Source organism: Helianthus annuus, chromosome 1, assembly GCF_002127325.2.
Source record: "Helianthus annuus cultivar XRQ/B chromosome 1, HanXRQr2.0-SUNRISE, whole genome shotgun sequence".
Taxonomy (NCBI): Eukaryota; Viridiplantae; Streptophyta; class Magnoliopsida; order Asterales; family Asteraceae; genus Helianthus; species Helianthus annuus.
This window is the reverse complement of record NC_035433.2, coordinates 79,051,716-79,070,957: the sequence shown is the minus strand read 5'-3', so window position 1 is coordinate 79,070,957 and position 19,242 is coordinate 79,051,716.

Here is a 19,242-nt window from a genome sequence, read left to right as displayed (position 1 = left end):
AAATTTATTCTACACATATTGAAATTTATCCTACACAGCTTTTAATTCATCCTACACACCTCGTAATTTATGCTACACTTTATATATATATATATATATATTCTTTTCTTTGAAAAATATGTTTTTTTTGAAAATAAGTTAAAAATTTAATGTAGTTAGCTATTAAAAAGGAAGATTATCAGTTAATGATCTATCTAAGTTTACCAATATACCCTTACACTAATATTAAATACAAAATTTAAATGAAGTAAATGAAACATTCTTATTAGTTGAAATTTATTTTTTTATTCTTGTAAAAAAATTTCTTATCATTTGAACTCTCCACTATATATATATACTATATATATATATATATATATATATATATATATATATATATATATATATATATATATATATATATTGAGTGAGAGAGATATACATTACATTATATTATCTTACATTATGGGTTAGGATATAATAGGAAGTTTATTTGGGTAGGAAGCCTAGGAAGTAATCTTGACCATCTATTTAATTAATAAAAGGCTAAGATTAAATGAATGAAATTGAAGGAAAAAAAGGAGGCGCGTGGGTTTATCTAGGGGCATTCTAGTCAATACAATGCAATAATTTCTCTCTCCTCCAATTCCCCCCCCCCATTTTTTAAACGTTAATAACTCTTTCATACGACATTATTTTTTTACAAAAATTGCACAAAAAACAAGCGTTTTTTATCTTTAAAATGAGTATACTATTGCTATATTTTTTTAATTTTTTTTTTTTTGAAAACCCAGTTGCGTAAAATGCAATGTAAAAAAAAAAACCTAAAAATGACATTTTTCTAAAACGCAATGCACCAAAAAACACAAAGAAATGTCTTATTTTGTAAAACGCAATGGTCAGGAAACACAAAGAAATGTCTTATTGCTAAAACGCAATAGCCTAAAAACACAAAAGCAAGTGTACTTTCTAAAACGCAATGGACTAAAAACACATAAAAATGTTTTTTACCTAAAACGCAATTGTTGATACACTTTGTGTGGACGTGACTCGGCTCGGTTCGACTCGGCTCGGTTCGACTTGGTTTCGACACGGTTAGGTCCGGCTCAAGCCCGACGTCACGACATTCCTCCGTCGTGCGCCCCAGAGTTCGACACGCGAAGCACGGAGAGCCACGAACAATTCACATGACACATCACCCTGACATCATCACAGTGATGTCATGATGATGTCATAGTTGTCATATTTGTGAATTTGTGAACTTGTAAAAGCAAACGACGAAACACAGTATGTTTCGTCAACTTTGTAGTGGCCTAGCCCTGTTTCGTCGCCTGTTGGGCTTCTTCAGGCCCAATGTTTGGCCCAAAGGTGTTTCGCCGAGTCCTTTTCTGTTTCGTCAAGGTCTGTGTCTGTCTTGTATAAATACCCCTCATAGTTTCTGTGTGAAACTGATGAGCACAGAGAGACTTAGTGAGAGTCATTTAAACATTGTTTGTATATGTTTGTATGTATATGTTTGTATCATTCTCATCCCTAATCAATAGATATTGAATCTTTTGGTTACGTGTGTTCTTGTTAACTGTATTTGGTTTGCACCGTCACGGGGATTCCGCACCCGTTACAGTGTTTCTTATAAACAAGGATATGTTTTCGTTATCGATCCACCAAAAAAACGGGACCTACAATTGGTATCAGAGTGTTGGCTCTAACCATTGTTTAAAACCAAACTTAGTTCGGTTTTTATCAAGTTTGAAACCGATTTTTTATGTTTTTCCAAAAAAATTGTTCTTGAAAGTTCACATATTTCTGGAAAACTCATCTTAAAATCTGTTAGATATTGTCATGTGCTAAAAGTTTTATCAAAAACCTTGTTGTCTTGATTGTTCACGTTGAAAAACCGGGTTTTAATTGAAAGTTTTGTTCAAATTTGTTGTTCGGAAAATTTATCGGTCACCGGAAATGTCACACCACAACCGATGGCGGAATCATCGGGGAATGGCACTGAGCGAAACAGACTGTCCAGGAGTTTCCATAACAATTATCATCACTGTTCAGTTTAAATTAACACGTCCCATACCGTGTCCCAAATAACAAACAAATTATTACAGGTAACAACTAGTCAAATACTCTGTTCTGACAACTCACATTTAAATCAAACAAATAAATATTGTTCAAATGCTCCTAAAGACCCATCCAGACAAGATCTACAGACAACTATGCTCTAGTTGCTCTTTCCTGACAGACAACTATTTGTTGGGGGCCTCTAGAGCTTTATTCTAGCCTCGCTTTCCTAGCAAGCAAACATCTTAAACACCTGTCACATACGTTAAAATAAAGTCAATACATATAATGTAAAGGTGAGAATACAAGTTTGATAATAGCATAATAGAGTTCGAATAGTTTACGCATAACCAGCACGTACACATAGGAAAACGAAGCATGTTAATTATCGACATGGACCTATCGATACCAATGACTGCGGGTTGACCGTCTGAGACGGTTCGCAATACATGATTACCACCGTAATCCATGCAAGTAATTGTCCTTAACAACCCCCGTGTGAACGGGTGCTGAGTCCAAACTATAGTACTACGTCATTAAGGCAGGTAGACAGCATTCCACGTGTAAACACAATCAACAAGCATTCATTTAGTCACGTAATACATGCGAATCGGTTAGCGTTCAAACAATTGAGTAGTGTGTTCGATAGTGATTTTGATAAGTAACGTACGTAACACCCAAAAGTTCTAAAAGCAAAAAGGGATCGAGTATACTCACAGCGATTGGTTGATGGATTGAAGGGAGCGCTTGAGAGTAGGGTTAGCCTGAACATTTTGATAGCATAATGATGAATAACACGTAAAGTGGAAACAAGTGTAAATGGGTTGGACAGCCTGGTCGATCGAACAGTTGGTTCGATCGAGTGGGTTGTTCGTTCGGCTGGACAATCCGTTCGGACAGCCTGTTCGACCGGCCGGTAGGCTCGATCGGTTGGACTATTCGAGTGGATTGTTTCTTCCTTTGTGAAGGATGTGTTTGTGTACGATGGCTTGTCCTTTGGAAGTTTTCATTGTCGCATTTGAGAACACTGGAGTGTTCTTACCTTTCAGGTCGATCGATCGAACGATCCGTTCGATCGGTCGGCATAACCGATCGGTTAGGAACTCCAGTAGTAGTCCTCATCAGGATGTCACTCGATCAAACAGCCTACTCGATCGAATAGCATGCTTGATCAGGTGGCATTCCTGTACAACAAACGGATTGAAAATCGACTAAGTGTTGAAGCATAGTATCTTATGATCCGAGGAGTAATGTTGACGAACAGCTGTTCGATCGAACAGTACCCCGTTCAATACCATACTTCATGAAATTGTCAAGTTGTGGGGCCATATGCTAGTCTATCGGCTGGCCCGGTCTATCGGCTGGCATGTCCGATCGGTTGGGCTGTTCGTTCGAACAGCCTAACCGTTCGGCCAGCATCCTGACCTGGTCGGCCTGTCCGTCTAACATTTGACTGTTATGATTATTTGACGTTATATCAAGGTAGTTTGACAACGAGCTCAACTAGAGAACATTCGTTCTTACTTGTTTCTCCTGCTCGGACAGGAATCACCCAAGTCCGGCTGGTGAATGGTTCGGAACTGGCGGTTTGACGTTAAACCCGAAGTCGGTGAACCTCGTAGATAGAATCCGGATCTTGAATCACACAACCATTGGAGTGATTAGTGAGTTGGCTCAAGCTCCGTTTCTATCGGTTTAAAGGCATTGAGTGTAAAAGAGTTGAAAGAAAGTTGGAATTCCTTCTTTCAATCCTTCACATTGTGTAAATGTTTAGATCTTCGGTAGATCTTAGCTTGTTTATGTGGAAATCGGTTGGATCCGAGCTATTTATGGTGGATTGAAGCCTAAACATGGTGTTCTTGAAGAACACCATGATGACATCACCCAAGAATGCCTAGATCTTGGTGATTTCACGGTTAGAAATCAAAAATTGAAAGATAGAAAGGTGTAGGAGCATGCTTTGATCAAGAAAGCACAAGATTTAGGATGGAAACTTACCGGAATCGAAAGAAATCTGAGAAAAGAAGAGGAGCACGGGCTGGTCGGTCAGAGCTTTCCAAAAGTGGTAAAGAGTGACAATGACAGCCCTATTTATAGGCTCCAAAAGAGGAAAGGGTTGGTCGATCGGCTGGCATCCCGATCGGACAGCCTGCTCGATCGAACAGTCTGTTCGATCGGCTGGGCTGTTCGATCGGCTGACAGCCTGATCGATTAGCAGCCTGGTTCGAGTGTTCGTTGCGACGATTTTTGATATTTTGATTTCGATTGAAGACGATACGAGTACGATAGAGTTTTCCTATTCAAATTACTTTCAGTCCCAACTACTATATCTAACATACAATCATCTATAATTCACCCTATCCTAGCGTTACCATTTGTCGTAGTTCGATTTCGATTGCATTCGATTCGAGTTTCGAGTTTCGATTCGAGTTTCGATTGGTTACCACTCAAAACGTAAAGTAAGCACGCACAGGTAACACATAAGGCACACACACACGTATAACAGCAACTAAAGTTCGCGTAATTCGAGATTCGAGTTCGATGATAGTTAGATCTGTTTGATTACAGATTAGTTAACTTTATCGCATTGTTACTTCCTACTATACACAGTCGTAAGTCGGTTCGCGTTAAAACATTCGATTACTTAGATTCTTTCTGATTACAACACTTACTCCACATAATACGAATAAAACTGAAAATAGACTATTTACAGTCAAAGAAAGTCACAGTTGACTTGGACTTTGACTTTGACTTTGACTTTGACATTCGAAAACACGGGGTGTTACAGCCTCCCCTTGTTTAGGGAATTTCATCCCGAAATTAGGCTCGAAGCTGCACAGCACCATGAATTACCAATTTGACGCTTCAGATCTTCATTTGAACAGCTGCGGGTACTTGGCCTTCATGTCGCTTTCGAGTTCCCAAGTGAACTCCGCGCCTCGTTTGCCTTCCCATCGGACTTTCACGATTGGGATGCGTGAGCGTCTGAGTTGCTTGGTTTGGCGATCCATGATTTCGACAGGCTTTTCCACGAAGTGTAGCGTTTCGTTGACCTGAAGATCGTCGAAAGGTACAATCAAATCATGGTCAGCTAGGCATTTTCGGAGGTTCGACACATGGAAAGTCGGGTGGACGTTACTGAGTTCCTCCGCTAGTTCGAGTTTGTAGGCGACTTTTCCGATCCTTTCCAGAATCTTAAAAGGTCCAACGTATCGAGGTGCTAGTTTCCCTTTCTTGCCGAATCTGACTACACCCTTCCAAGGTGATACCTTTAGGAGTACGTAGTCGCCAACGTCAATTTCAAGGGGCTTGCGTCTTTTATCGGCGTAACTTTTTTGTCTATCCCTGGCCTTTGCCAAGTTGTCCCGAATCTGGTGGATTTTGTCAGTGGTTTCTTGTAGTAACTCGGGAACGGTTAATTGCGAATGACCGATCTCATGCCATACAATAGGCGATCGACATCTTCTTCCATATAAAGCCTCGAATGGTGCCATTTGTATGCTGGCATGATAGCTGTTGTACGAGAATTCGACTAACGGTACGTATTTGTTCCAACTACCACCGAAGTCTATGACACACGCGCGGGGCATGTCTTCTAGAGTACGGATCGTTCTCTCAGTCTGTCCTTCGGTTTGAGGATGGAATACAGTACTCAGGTTAAGCGACGTACGAAGGGCCGCTTGAAACATTTCCCACAATCTCGAAGTAAACCGAGCGTCACGGTTTGAAATGATGTCACGAGGCGTACCATGATTACAAATAATCTCGTCGGTGTAGATTCGGGCTAGTCGTTCTACCTTGTAGTCTTCCCGTATAGGCAGAAAGTGGGCTGATTTGGCCAGACGATCCACTATAACCCAAATGCTGTCGTGTCCTGATGGCGTGGGTGGAAGTTTGGTTATGAAATCCATAGCTATACTCTCCCACTTCCATATGGGAATTGGAGGTTGTTCTAGTAAGCCGAAAGGTCGTTGATGTTCAGCCTTAACTCTTGCACAAGTCAGGAAACTTCCAACATAGAGGGCGATATCCCGTTTCATACCCGACCACCAGTACTTGTAACGAATATCCTGGTACATTTTTCGGCACCGGGATGAATAGAGTATCGGGACTTATGGGCTTCGTTCATTATAATCTTTCGCAAATCGGTCCGCTTAGGGATCCAAATTCGGTCCAGATAATAGAAAATCCCATTTGCCTTGCTTACAAGCTGAGCTCCATCGTGATAGATTCTCTCCTACTTCAAAGTGCGTTCGTTAAAGCAAGCATGTTGGGCTTCGCGGATGAGAGCTTCGAGGTTGTGCTGAGCTTGAGTTGCGAATACTGAGCAAATAACTCCGTCTGCTGAGTGCGTCGGCAACAACATTTGCCTTGCCTGGGTGATAACGAATCTCACAGTCATAATCGTTAAGAAGTTCTACCCATCGGCATTGACGCATGTTAAGTTTTTTCTGATTAAAGATGTGTTGTAAACTCCTGTGATCGGTGAAGATCGTACACTTGGTACCATACAGGTAGTGTCTCCAAATCTTCAATGCAAAAACAACTGCGCCTAGCTAGAGATCGTGGGTTGTATAGTTCTTCTCGTGGATTTTGAGCTGACGAGATGCGTAAGCTATAACCTTGTCTCGTTGCATGAGAACACAACCAAGACCAAGGTTGGAAGCATCACAGTAGACAATGAAATCGTCGTTTCCGTCCGGCAATGTGAGAACGGGAGCATTGCAGAGCTTGCGCTTAAGGGTTTGAAAAGCAGACTCTTGTTCAGTTCCCCAAACAAAATACCTGTCTTTATGAGTAAGAGCGGTAAGCGGCACAGCGATCTTAGAGAACCCTTCGATAAATCGTCGATAATAACCCGCTAATCCAAGGAATAATCGGACTTCAGACGGGTTCTTAGGCGTAATCCAGCTATTGACTGCTTCGATCTTCCCGGGATCGACATGAATACCTTGACCATTCACGATGTGACCCAGAAACTGAACCTCCTCCAACCAGAATTCGCACTTGGAGAACTTGGCGTAGAGTTGGTTCCCCTGGAGTAACTCGAGAACCAAACGTAGATGTTGCGTGTATTCGGCTTTCGACTTGGAATAAATCAGGACATCGTCGATGAACACGATGACGAAATGGTCAAGATAAGGCTCACACACGCGATTCATCAGAACCATAAAAACCGCGGGTGCGTTGGTTAAACCAAAGGGCATAACGACGAATTCGTAGTGGCCGTATCGAGTGCGAAAGGCTGTTTTAGGTACATCTTCCTCTTGTATGCGCAACTGATGATAGCCTGAACGTAGATCGATCTTCGAGAAACACTTGGCACCTTGCAGCTAATCAAATAAGTCATCGATTCGAGGCAAAGGGTAACGGTTCTTGATGGTCAGCTTATTCAATTCCCGATAGTCGATGCACATCCTGAACGACCCATCCTTCTTTTTGACGAAAAGGACTGGCGCGCCCTAAGGAGAGGTGCTCGGGCGAATGAAGCCTTTTTCAAGTAACTCCTGGAGTTGGTTCGAGAGTTCTCTTATTTCAGATGGTGGGAGTCGGTAAGGGGCTCTGGCAACGGGGTAAGCTCCAGGAATGAGGTCGATACGAAAGTCGATATCACGACTTGGCGGTAATCCAGGAAGATCATCAGGGAACACCTGAGGAAATTCACGAACCACTGGGACGTCTTTGACTTCAACCTTCTTTTTCTTTTCCTTCTCCGCTACTACAATGTTGGCCAAGAAAGCGCTGTATTCCTTGCGGAGATGCTTGCAAGCTTGGACGCATGACATAAGTTTAAGACCTTTCGAAGCTGTTTCACCGTATGCACACAATAGATCACCATTCGCGAGCGAGAATCAAATCATCTTTTCGAAGCACACAACTTCAGCATGGTTTTCGCGAAGAAAGTCCATGCCTATTATGACGTCAAAATTTCCGAGTTGCATGGGGATAAGGTCGATTGGAATGAGGTGATTGTTGAGCTCTAGGGTACAATCACGAATAACAGAGTTAACTGCGACAGTTCTTCCAGTAGCAACTTCGACTTCGAATGACGAGGGGAGATAAGAACGCTTACGACTAAGGATCTTCTCGAATTCAAACGACACAAAGCAGTTATCGGCTCCAGTATCAAACAAACATGATGCATAAATACCATTCACAATGAACGTACCATTAACCACGTTGTTGTCAGCCTGGGCTTCACGAGCATTGATGTTAATGGTTCTGGCATGGGTGGCTTGCTGTTGCTGCTGAGGCTGCTGCTGCTGCTGGGGTTCTTGTTTCACAACCCGGTTCGGGCACATGTTTGCAAAGTGGTTTGGATCACCACATGCAAAGCAAACTCGAGCACTGACCGCGGGTGCTTGAGCTGCAGGTTGGCTTTGAGGGGCTGGAAGTGGAGCTTGATGAGTGGCGGCTTGAACTGGGGCCTGACGGGGACCATAGCGACAGTTCGTAGTGAAATGCCCGTAGAGGTTGCAGTGGGCGCAGAAACGACAGGCGATTCCCACCGGATGATGGTATGAGCATGTCGGGCAGAGCGGGTGGGGACCTGTGTAAGCGCGCTTAGCTGGCGGCGCATTGACCGCTGGAGCTTGTCGATGGTGCGACTGCTGTTGAGCCGGTACGGCTTGCAGAGGGGCAGGAGTCGTTGTCACAGCACAATTCTTGTTGCTGGAGCTGTTGTTGTTGTGCTTCTTCTTTCTTCTTGACGACTTGGAGGGTTGAGCAGTGGTGGTGTCGACGGTTGATGTGGCGGTGGCTTGGTGCAGAGACTTGGTATGCTTATCCCAGAAACCAGACTTTACCCGCTTGTCATTGATCTCAGCGGCAAGCAGGTAGGTCTCTTCAATTGATGATGGCTTGGCAGCATGAACGAAATCGGCAACACAATCGGGTAGATCTCGAATATACTTCTTGATGGCCATGTCTGACGTCTTGACCTGATCGGGACAGATGATGCTGAGCTGTTTAAAGCGTGCAGTCAAGGCAGCGTTATCTCCATCCTTCTGCTTAATGTTCCAAAACTCGTCCTCCAACTTTTGGCGTTCATGGGGAGGGCAGAATTCGTCCATCATGATGGCTTTCAGCTCCTTCCATGTCAGCTCATAAGCTGCATCATTTCCGCGCTTGTTTCGTTCAGCCGTCCACCAGTCTAGAGCTCGGGACTGGAAGACGCCTGTAGCATTGAGGGTGCAGAGATTTTCTGGACAGCCGCTTTGGCGCAGAGTGACTTCGATAAAATCGAACCATTGAAACATAGCTGTGGGGCCATCTTCTCTGGTGAATTCCTTTGGTCCACATGCCTTGAACTGTTTAAAGCTGAACCCAGTCTTGCTGGTATCCTTAGGAGCATCGACTCGTGACTCTTCAGACGATTTGCTGGCGTTTTCAAAGACATCGCTCACAGCTCTTGCCACGCTCTTGGCGATGATAGTAGCGAGACGCCTATCTCTCTTCTCTTGGCGAGTCAGTGGGGTTCGGTGTCCAGATGACGACATGGTCTGCAATAGACATCGTCGTATGTCTCAGACACAACAAATCGAATCTCACCTCACACATCTACTACATGCTAAAGCTTAGGAACACGTCGAAACACGCATCACATAAACATGTAGACACATAACCACAGATTCACGTAATCACAGAAGCACATAAGCACGTAAAGCACAAAGACACGTAAGCACAGAAACACATACTCATTTTAAAAACAGAAGCAGTCAGAGTACAAAAACCTATCATTCAAAGCTCGCGCGTCATTCGTATTATAGCGATCCTGTGTAGTATATCAAATAGTATCACATATTCGTATGAGTATAGCGTAGTATAGCGTATATCCTAGCATAGTATTGCCTACAATTGCAGCGACTTGTTACCGTTTTGGGATAGAAGGGCAATGCGAGTCGTGTGTGTCGATCAAAGTGATAGCAAAAATCGAACGAATCATCAAAATAAAACACATAAACAGGTAATCACACATAAAAATCAACGAATCATCAGAGTCCGCGATTGCGGGCTCAGAATCGAAACATATAAAATCGAGGAATAGATTGTCTGCGGCTACTAGACATCGACTACCCAAAGCGATTTGACTATTCGCAGTAGACTTGTCGTCACTTTTCGACTCTTGGGATCGCGTTTCTGCCTCGATTCTTGGGCATTCAGCGCGTATTCCCTGGGTCATACTTGTGAGTTCAGGTCGTTGGAGTCCGTCGAGGCTTTGGTGGGATAAATAAAATCCGGAACAAGTTGTCAAGGTTAGGGTTTCACCCCTAGCTTAGCAACTTCTTCCTTGTTTTAGTAAAATTTGAGGAGATTATTCAGCAAAATATGGATTTCACTCCTGATTTGGTATAATCCTCCTCGTTCGTTATCGAAAATAATGAGGAAACCATTGATAAATTGATAAAATCAGCATTGACCAAACAATTTAGTCGAGAGTTTGCGGCTTTCACACCTAATCTCGACTAAATCGCTTGACTCTATTTGAAAATTCGAGTGTAGTGATAGCGAAGAATATTAGAATACAGCACATAAGCTTGGTCTGTTGGTTCCTAACTATAGTCTAGGTTTCTAAGACTGCGACCCAGACTAGGTCGTGTCTAGCCTAATTCCTTATAGCTATGGCTGTGATACCAATATGTCACACCCCAACCGATGGCGGAATCATCGGGGCATGGCACTGAGCGAAACAGATTGTCCAGGAGTTTCCATAACAATTATCATCACTATTCAGTTTAAATTAACACGTCCCACACCATGTCCCAAATAACAAACAAATTATTACAGATAACAACTAGTCAAATACTCTGTTCCGACAACTCAGATTTAAATCAAACAAATAAATATTTTTCAAATGCTCCTAAAGACCCAGCCTGACAAGATCTACAGACAACTATGCTCTAGTTGCTCTTTCCTGACAGACAACTATTTGTTGGGGGCCTCTAGAGTTTTATTCTAGCCTCGCTTTCCTAGCAAGCAAACATCTTAAACACCTGTCACATACGTTAAAATAAAGTCAATACATATAATGTAAAGGTAAGCATACAAGTTTGATAATAGCATAATAGAGTTCGAATAGTTTACGCATAACCAGCACGTACACAGAGGAAAACGAAGCATGTTAATTATCGACATGGACCTATCGATACCAATGACTGCGGGTTGACCGTCTGAGACGGTTCGCAATACATGATTACCACCGTAATCCATGCAAGTAATTGTCCTTAACAACCCCCGTGTGAACGGGTGCTGAGTCCAAACTATAGTACTACGTCATTAAGGCAGGTAGACAGCATTCCACGTGTAAACACAATCAACAAGCATTCATTTAGTCACGTAATACATGCGAATCGGTTAGCGTTCAAACAATTGAGTAGTGTGTTCGATAGTGATTTTGATAAGTAACGTACGTAACACCCAAAAGTTCTAAAAGCAAAAAGGGATCGAGTATACTCACAGCGATTGGTTGATGGATTGAAGGGAGCGCTTGAGAGTAGGGTTAGCCTGAACATTTTGATAGCATAACGATGAATAACACGTAAAGTGGAAACAAGTGTAAATGGGTTGGACAGCCTGGTCGATCGAACAGCCTGGTCGATCGAACAGTTGGTTCGATCCGAGGAGTAATGTTGACGAACAGTTGTTCAATCGAACAGTACCCCGTTCAATACCATACTTCATGAAATTGTCAAGTTGTGGGGCCATATGCTAGTCGATTGGCTGACCCTGTAGATCGGTTGGCATGTCTGATCGGTTGGGCTGTTCGTTCGAACAACCTAACCGTTCGGCCAGCATCCTGACCTGGTCGGCCTGTCCGTCTAACATTTGACTGTTCTGATTATTTGACGTTATATCAAGGTAGTTTGACAACGAGCTCAACCAGGGAACCTTCGTTCTTACTTGTTTCTCCTGCTTGGACAGGAATCACCCAAGTCCAGCCGGTGAATGGTTCGGAACTGGCGGTTTGACGTTATGCCCGAAGTCGGTGAACCTCGTAGATAGAATCCGGATCTTGAATCACACAACCATTGGAGTGATTAGTGAGTTGGCTCAAGCTCCGTTTCTACCGGTTTGAAGGCATTGAGTGTAAAAGAGTTGAAAGAAAGTTGGAATTCCTTCTTTCAATCCTTCACATCGTGTAAATGTTTTGATCTTCGGTAGATCTTAGCTTGTTTATGTGGAAATCGGTTAGATCCGAGCTATTTATGGTGGATTGAAGCCCAAACATGGTGTTCTTGAAGAACACCATGATGACATCACCCAAGAATGCCTAGATCTTGGTGATTTCACGGTTAGAAATCAAAAATTGAAAGATAGAAAGGTGTAGGAGCATGCTTTGATCAAGAAAGTACAAGATTTAGGAAGGAAACTTACCGGAATCGGAAGAAATCTGAGAAAAGAAGAGGAGCACGGGCTGGTCGGTCAGAGCTTTCAAAAAGTGGTAAAGAGTGACAATAACAGCCCTATTTATAGGCTCCAAAAGAGGAAAGGGTTGGTCGATCGGCTGGCTTCCCGATCGGACAGCCTGCTCGATCGAACAGTTTGTTCGATCGGCTGGGCTGTTCGATCGGCTGACAGCCTGATCGATTAGCATCCTGGTTCGAGTGTTCGGTGCGACGATTTTTGATATTTTGATTTCGATTGAAGACGATACGAATACGATAGAGTTGTCCTATTCAAATTACTTTCAGTCCCAACTACTATATCTAACATACAATCATCTATAGTTCACCCTATCCTAACGTTACCATTTGTCGTAGTTTGATTTCGATCGCATTCAATTCGAGTTTCGAGTTTCGATTCGAGTTTCGATTGGTTACCACACAAAACGTAAAGTAAGCACGCACAGGTAACACATAAGGCACACACACACGTATAATAGCAACCAAAGTTCGCGTAATTCGAGATTCGAGTTTGATGATAGTTAGATCGGTTTGATTACAGATTAGTTAACTTTATCGCATTGTTACTTCCTACTATACATAGTCGTAAGTCGGTTCGCGTTAAAACATTTGATTACTTCGATTCTTTCTGATTTCAACACTTACTCCACATAATACGAATAAAACTGAAAATAGACTATTTACAGTCAAAGAAAGTCACAGTTGACTTACAGGAAATCTCATATCTTCATCAATGTTCATCAGTGTGTTCTTCATATCTTCAAAGTCTTCAAAAGATATTGTTTGAATTTAAAAAAAAAGTTAAAAGGACAATTATTATAATATTGTGGAAAGCATGGTAGGTTACTTGTTTTGGTGAGATAGTTATCCATTACATTGAAAAAGGGTGTCTGTGTCTTTGAAAAATTTGGCTCACTTGTCAGAAAGATAAGTTTTTCTTTGAACATATCTCACCAACTACTATCTTATCTTGACTAAAGCTCAACTACTATCTTATCCCAAAAAACAAAGAGTCTTCGTCCCAGTCAAAAACTGATTTCGTAAACAATCAGACTTCGGCACCCCATCTGATTTCGTCATATAACACATCTTTGCCACACAATTAATCAGTTTCGTCATACTGGGTAATTCATTAGAACTGTTTCGTCGATTAGGTCTTACATTCAGTTTCGTCGAACTCAATCATCATTCAGTTTTGTCAAACACCATTATCCTATCTATTTCGTCGATCAATTTGTGTAAAGTTTCGTAGAAGATTTAATCTTGTTTCGTCGCATACAAAGTCCATTCAGTTTCGTCGAATACAAATAAATCAATTCTGTTTCATCAAGACATCATTAAGTTTCGTCGATCAATATTAAATCAATTCATCACACATCATTCTGTTTCGTCGCACTCTTCATCATCACAGTTTCGTCGACATTAACAACAAAACAGTTTCGTCATCATCTAGATTTCGTCACATCAATTGATTCAACTTTATTGATTTCGTCATTATTTGACTTCGTCATTATTTGATTTCGCCAAAAACATTCAATTGATTTCGTCACACACATATGACCGACAACAGTTTCAGTCAATTGGTTGCCCTATAACTTTCATTTCACAACTTGGATCAAAGACTTTAGTGGGTCTGACATTTACATGCAAATTGTCATTATATCACATGCAACCTTTATTCATTGATGATCACAGATCTCGAAGCATGCAACCATCATTTTAATTTGATTGATGATAATAGTGTTAACTATTCAACTAATTCAAAGATAGTGGCCGGCAACTTTAATTGATACTGAATATGATTAGCGGCTGATGTTTAATAGGGTTGTTGACTTGGGCCGAAGTTTTGATCATTGGGCCTCAACAATTTAATTTTTTTTTGGGCCGTGACGTTTAAGTGTTATTCATTCTTGGGATTTAGCAATGGATAAATCTTAGTTGGGCCAAGATTCAAAGAGATAAGAAAGAAAGTGAAGTGGGTGAAAGTTTGTTTGGTGGATCAATAGCTGTCTTTGAGTCTCATCGCAAATTTGTTTAAGCTTTGGGTTTCGTCGAACTTATTAAAGTTTTTAAACAGAGGCTTTGCAAAAGTGATTTAACAGTTCGTTTTCAAGTGTGTGACCAGATTTTTCACTTCTATACACCAATCATGAGTTGCACAAGTCCGTGGGATTGGAGTATGGACCCACAACCAGGTCAAGATCAAACTTCCGCAGCCGCGTGGGCAAGAAATATGTTTCCTCAACCATCCATAAGTGCAAGTCAATGGGCTTTGTTGTCGAATCAAAATCAAAACATACAGAATCTTTTGGTAGCGAGAGGAGAAGGAAATGCAGCTACTAGAAAGATACGTCATGATCTCTTGAAGAAGAAATTCGAATCATTTCATTTCTTAGAGAATGAAACCCTAAATGATATAACTACTCGTTATTATCATTTGATGAGTGAAATGTATTATTTTGGTGTTCTTGCATCTCAATAGGAAATAATAGCACGGTTTGCTGATGCTCTACCTCCAAAGTGGAGCCCATTCATTGAGCTTTTAAAGCATACGGGCGTTCTAGATGCTGTCAATGTTAATATCTATGAATTCATTCAGAAGTTGGAACACAAGAATGAAGAGGAAATTCGGAAAGCTAAAAGGATTGCACCTACTCAAAACACAGAAATGTATTTGCCGGGTTTTGGTCCTTCAGCTAGTTCTAGTTCCATTCAGCAACCGAAGCTTCAAACGGCGTTTGTATCAAATACAAGCTCATCTCAGTTTCCACAGTTCAATAAAAGTGCTTATCTTTCGCAATCTAAACACCAACCTCAACCTCAAGTTTCCACAACACAACGTCAATTCGATCCAAGTGTCGATTGTGGCCCGGCCATACAGTTGGGAAACGGTGATCAAACAATAACTGCGTTTCATGCTGAAATTGTCAAGAATGTTAATGATGGTGAATCTTCGGGAAATGATGACAGTTCAGGATATAGTGGCAGTACTGATGAAGATGGCTCAGGTGTGAGTGATTACAGTTTAGAATCGGACGTCAAGGAGGGAATGGATTCTGAAGCTGATAGTTTGTCAAATGATGCCAAGGAGATGAAATGTCAAAAATCTGACTTAATCAAGAAAGTTGATGCTACATCAGAAGAAATGGAGAAGATTCTCACTGAAGATGGATCTTTCTCTTCTCAAACTGCCTTTATGGCTAATGTCACAGCTTCTACAAGTTAGGTAAAATCTGAAACTCCTAGCATATGTAGTGATTGTGCTGATATGAAACTTAAATGTGCTGATTTGAAGCTTGCATCCGAAACGGTTCATAGTCACAATCAATGTTTGGTTATTGAACTGTCAAAGTGCAAAGAGGCAAACAAGGCTTTAGTTCGAAACGAAAAGGAATTTAAATCTGTAATTGAAACCCTAAAGAAAAGTGTTTCCGAATTGAACAAAGTTGTTTATCATAAACAAGTTAGTATTAACGATTACATTAACATTGTTGAGGAAACCAGAAAGGAACTAGCCATTGCCAAATGCGAGCATGATGCAATCAAGCTCAAATTGGAGAGTTATTCTAACTCCTGATTTGTGCTTGATCACATCATTGACGTTCAACAGCAAAAAGGGAAAAGAAAAGGCGTTGGGTATAAGGCGTGTCCACCCCCTTTGAGACACAACTATACCAAAATGCCCGATGAAGAGGATATGCCTCGGTATGAACCCAGTGTGCCTCTTGATTATGAGGAAGTTACTACTGGCCTAGGGTTCAAACCGGACAATTCATCGGAGGGCTCATCTGATAACAAAGAAAAGTCATCATGTGCTTCAAATCAAAGTCCTCCAACCATTGAGGACTATGATTCTTCAAATGATGAATCAGATGTGAATGACCAGGATGAATCACTTGATGAGACAAAAGGAGTAGACATTCCAATTGAGAATCATATTCTTTGTGATCCTCCTACTCATGTCGTGCAACCTGTTGCCAAGCAAGTGATAGATCCTGTTAAGGATGTCAAAGATGACAAGGAATGTGTGTCTGCTGTTAAGAGCAATAACTTGTTGTATACTTTAGTCGGTGATAGTAAAATTTATTCAGAAAAAGATTTTCCATTCAAAAACGTCAATCAATCTTCGATTGATAAAGTTTTTGAAGATAATACAAACAAATTTTTGGGAAAGACAATTCCAGGACTCATTGTAACTCAATGTGACCCAATTCCAAAAGCTGAAATCAGGAAACAATTTGGAAATCAAAAATCACCAACAAAGCAACAACCTATTGCTTCTAAGGGTAAACAACCAGAAAGGCGAGCTCAAAAGCCTAACGTTTCTCAATCAAAATTTGAAACAAAAGGAGCTCGTTACAAGAAGAAATGCAAAGACGTTAAATTTGTGGCCTCCAAGGGTACTGATAAAGTGGAGACTTTTGAAATAAGTCAAATACCGATTTTGTTCAAAAAGTTAACATTTTGAAACGTAATAGTGATAACAATTACACTCAACGCACAAATGGGTGTAAAGCTAGTACCTCTGGATCTACAACTTCTACGTCAGGTCATCGATCAGATTCTCCTAAGTTTGTTGAAAGGAGAACTTGTTTCAAATGTGGGAAGTTTGGGCACATCATTAAAGACTGCACAAACTCGCCCAAACCAAATTTTGTTGAAAGAGCCCCCTCTGAACAAGGTCACTCACAACGTCGTCCTGTGTCATCAAAAACTGAGAAACGCACTGTTAAAGAACAGGAAACAAAACAACGGCGTCAAAATGTGAAGGTGATTGAAAAGGCTTTAAAACCAGAAACTGTTAAAAGGAAACCAATTTTGTCACAACCGTTAAAACCAGAGATATCTAAATCTGTAAATAATACACAATCCGGTAAACGGAAACAAGCTTGGAAACCGAAAACAGGTGAGGATTCAGGGGGAGGCTTGAAATTTAAGGACCTTCAAGAAATTGAAATTACATTTTTTGATTCTCAGGGGCAACCCAAGTCTATGAAGGCTTGGGTCCCCCTCTCCAACTAATCTCTGAGTGAATGTGTAGGATGTTCCAGGAGGAACTTTCGATAGTCGTAAGATTATTGATAGTGGAGCGTCCTTGCACAAGATAGGCGACATAAGAAATTGTTGCCTTTGATGGAGAGAAAAACAAAGGAAGATAGAATTGCCTGTCGAAAGAAATTGAACACCTTCGACAAAATGAAAAATCATTCCAAAAGTGTGATTGTTCAAGGCTTTGATCGGGTCCCCGGGATAGATTCAAATCAAAATGTACGCACCTGCAGCACGTCTGAAGCTCAAAATTAACAAAATGAACGTGCAGTGTACATTTCTTCGCGGTGTGATTGAAGAAAATGTGCTTGTTGAACAAACCAACCAGGTGTGCGGATGCCTTGACGTGGATTGAACAATCGCACACTACTTCTGAAAGAGAAAGACAAAGACCTTCCCTGGTGCAATGTGTAAGACCAGCCGGACCCAAATGTGACAACTCGAATTTCCAAGATTCGATTTCGTATTTATTGCACGATCATGTATTGACTAGTCGTTTATTTGCACATTTGGTTGCCATGAAATTATATACGTTTTGATTGTTTGATTGTGCATAGTTGTTTGTTATTTGTGAAACTTGTCAAATGTGTAAACTTGGTGGTGGAACTATGAAATAGTTATGAGATGGTGTGCATGTGTAAAATATAATACTTAGGGAGGTAGAGTGTAATTAGTGAAATCCTAGATACTTAACCCTAACCTCATTTCACTAATCATTTGCACACAAATCCAAAGCACGTACTTGTAACTCTCTAATCCTCTAGCAAGCATCATCACCAAATCATTTGGCACAAGAAAATCATCACTCTTGATTACTCTTTCACTAGGATCATCACAAGGTAATTGTTTAATCATTGTTGTGATTAATTGTTATTATTTGATTGTTTTCAATTCTTGATTCTTGTGAATTCTTGTAAACCCTAGCTTTGATTTGATGGTTCTGTACTTTAAATTGATTATGATTATTCTGATTGTGATGATGTGTTAATCGTATAATCGATCCTCTTGATGATTTAAGATGCTAGATATGATGAATGGACGATTGTTAATTGAACAGTTCTTGTGAAAATGTATGAGTTAGGGTTGTGTCGTATAAGAACGTAACTGATATGATCGTCTCCTGTATTGGAATTCATGTTATTGATTGTCTGACTGTCTGAGTTTAATATGTATAACATGATCCGAGTTTAATGATATTTGATTTGGTCCGAACTTAATGATACTTGGTTGGACCGAGTTTAAGGAACTAACTTGGTCCGAGTTTAATGAATTGAGGTGGTCCGAGTATAATTGATTGGTAATGGTCCGAGTATAATTGAATTGTAATGGTCCGAGTATAATTGGACTACCTTGGTCCGAGTTTAAATAGATTGAAGATGCCCGAGTTTAATTGGACCACTTTGGTCCGAGTTTAAATAAATTGACCTTGTCCGAGTTTATTATGTTAAGTATTGGTCCGAGTTTAATTGAAATGTCTATTGTCCGAGTTTAATTGGGCCGAGTTTAGGGTAACTTGTTGGTCCGAGTTTAAGGACAAATCATTGGACCGAGTTTAATTAACTATCCAATGGACCGAGTTTAAGCATGATCACCCATGTCTGAGTTTGTATGTTGATTTAATACCTGAGGTTGTATGATGATACATGTGCTATCCGAGTTTTGAACAGGGGAGACCTCCCCCCCATACTTGTCTGAGTTTTTGAGAGGTGCATGATTCTGTAAATGTTCATATGAACTAAGTGAATTGTAT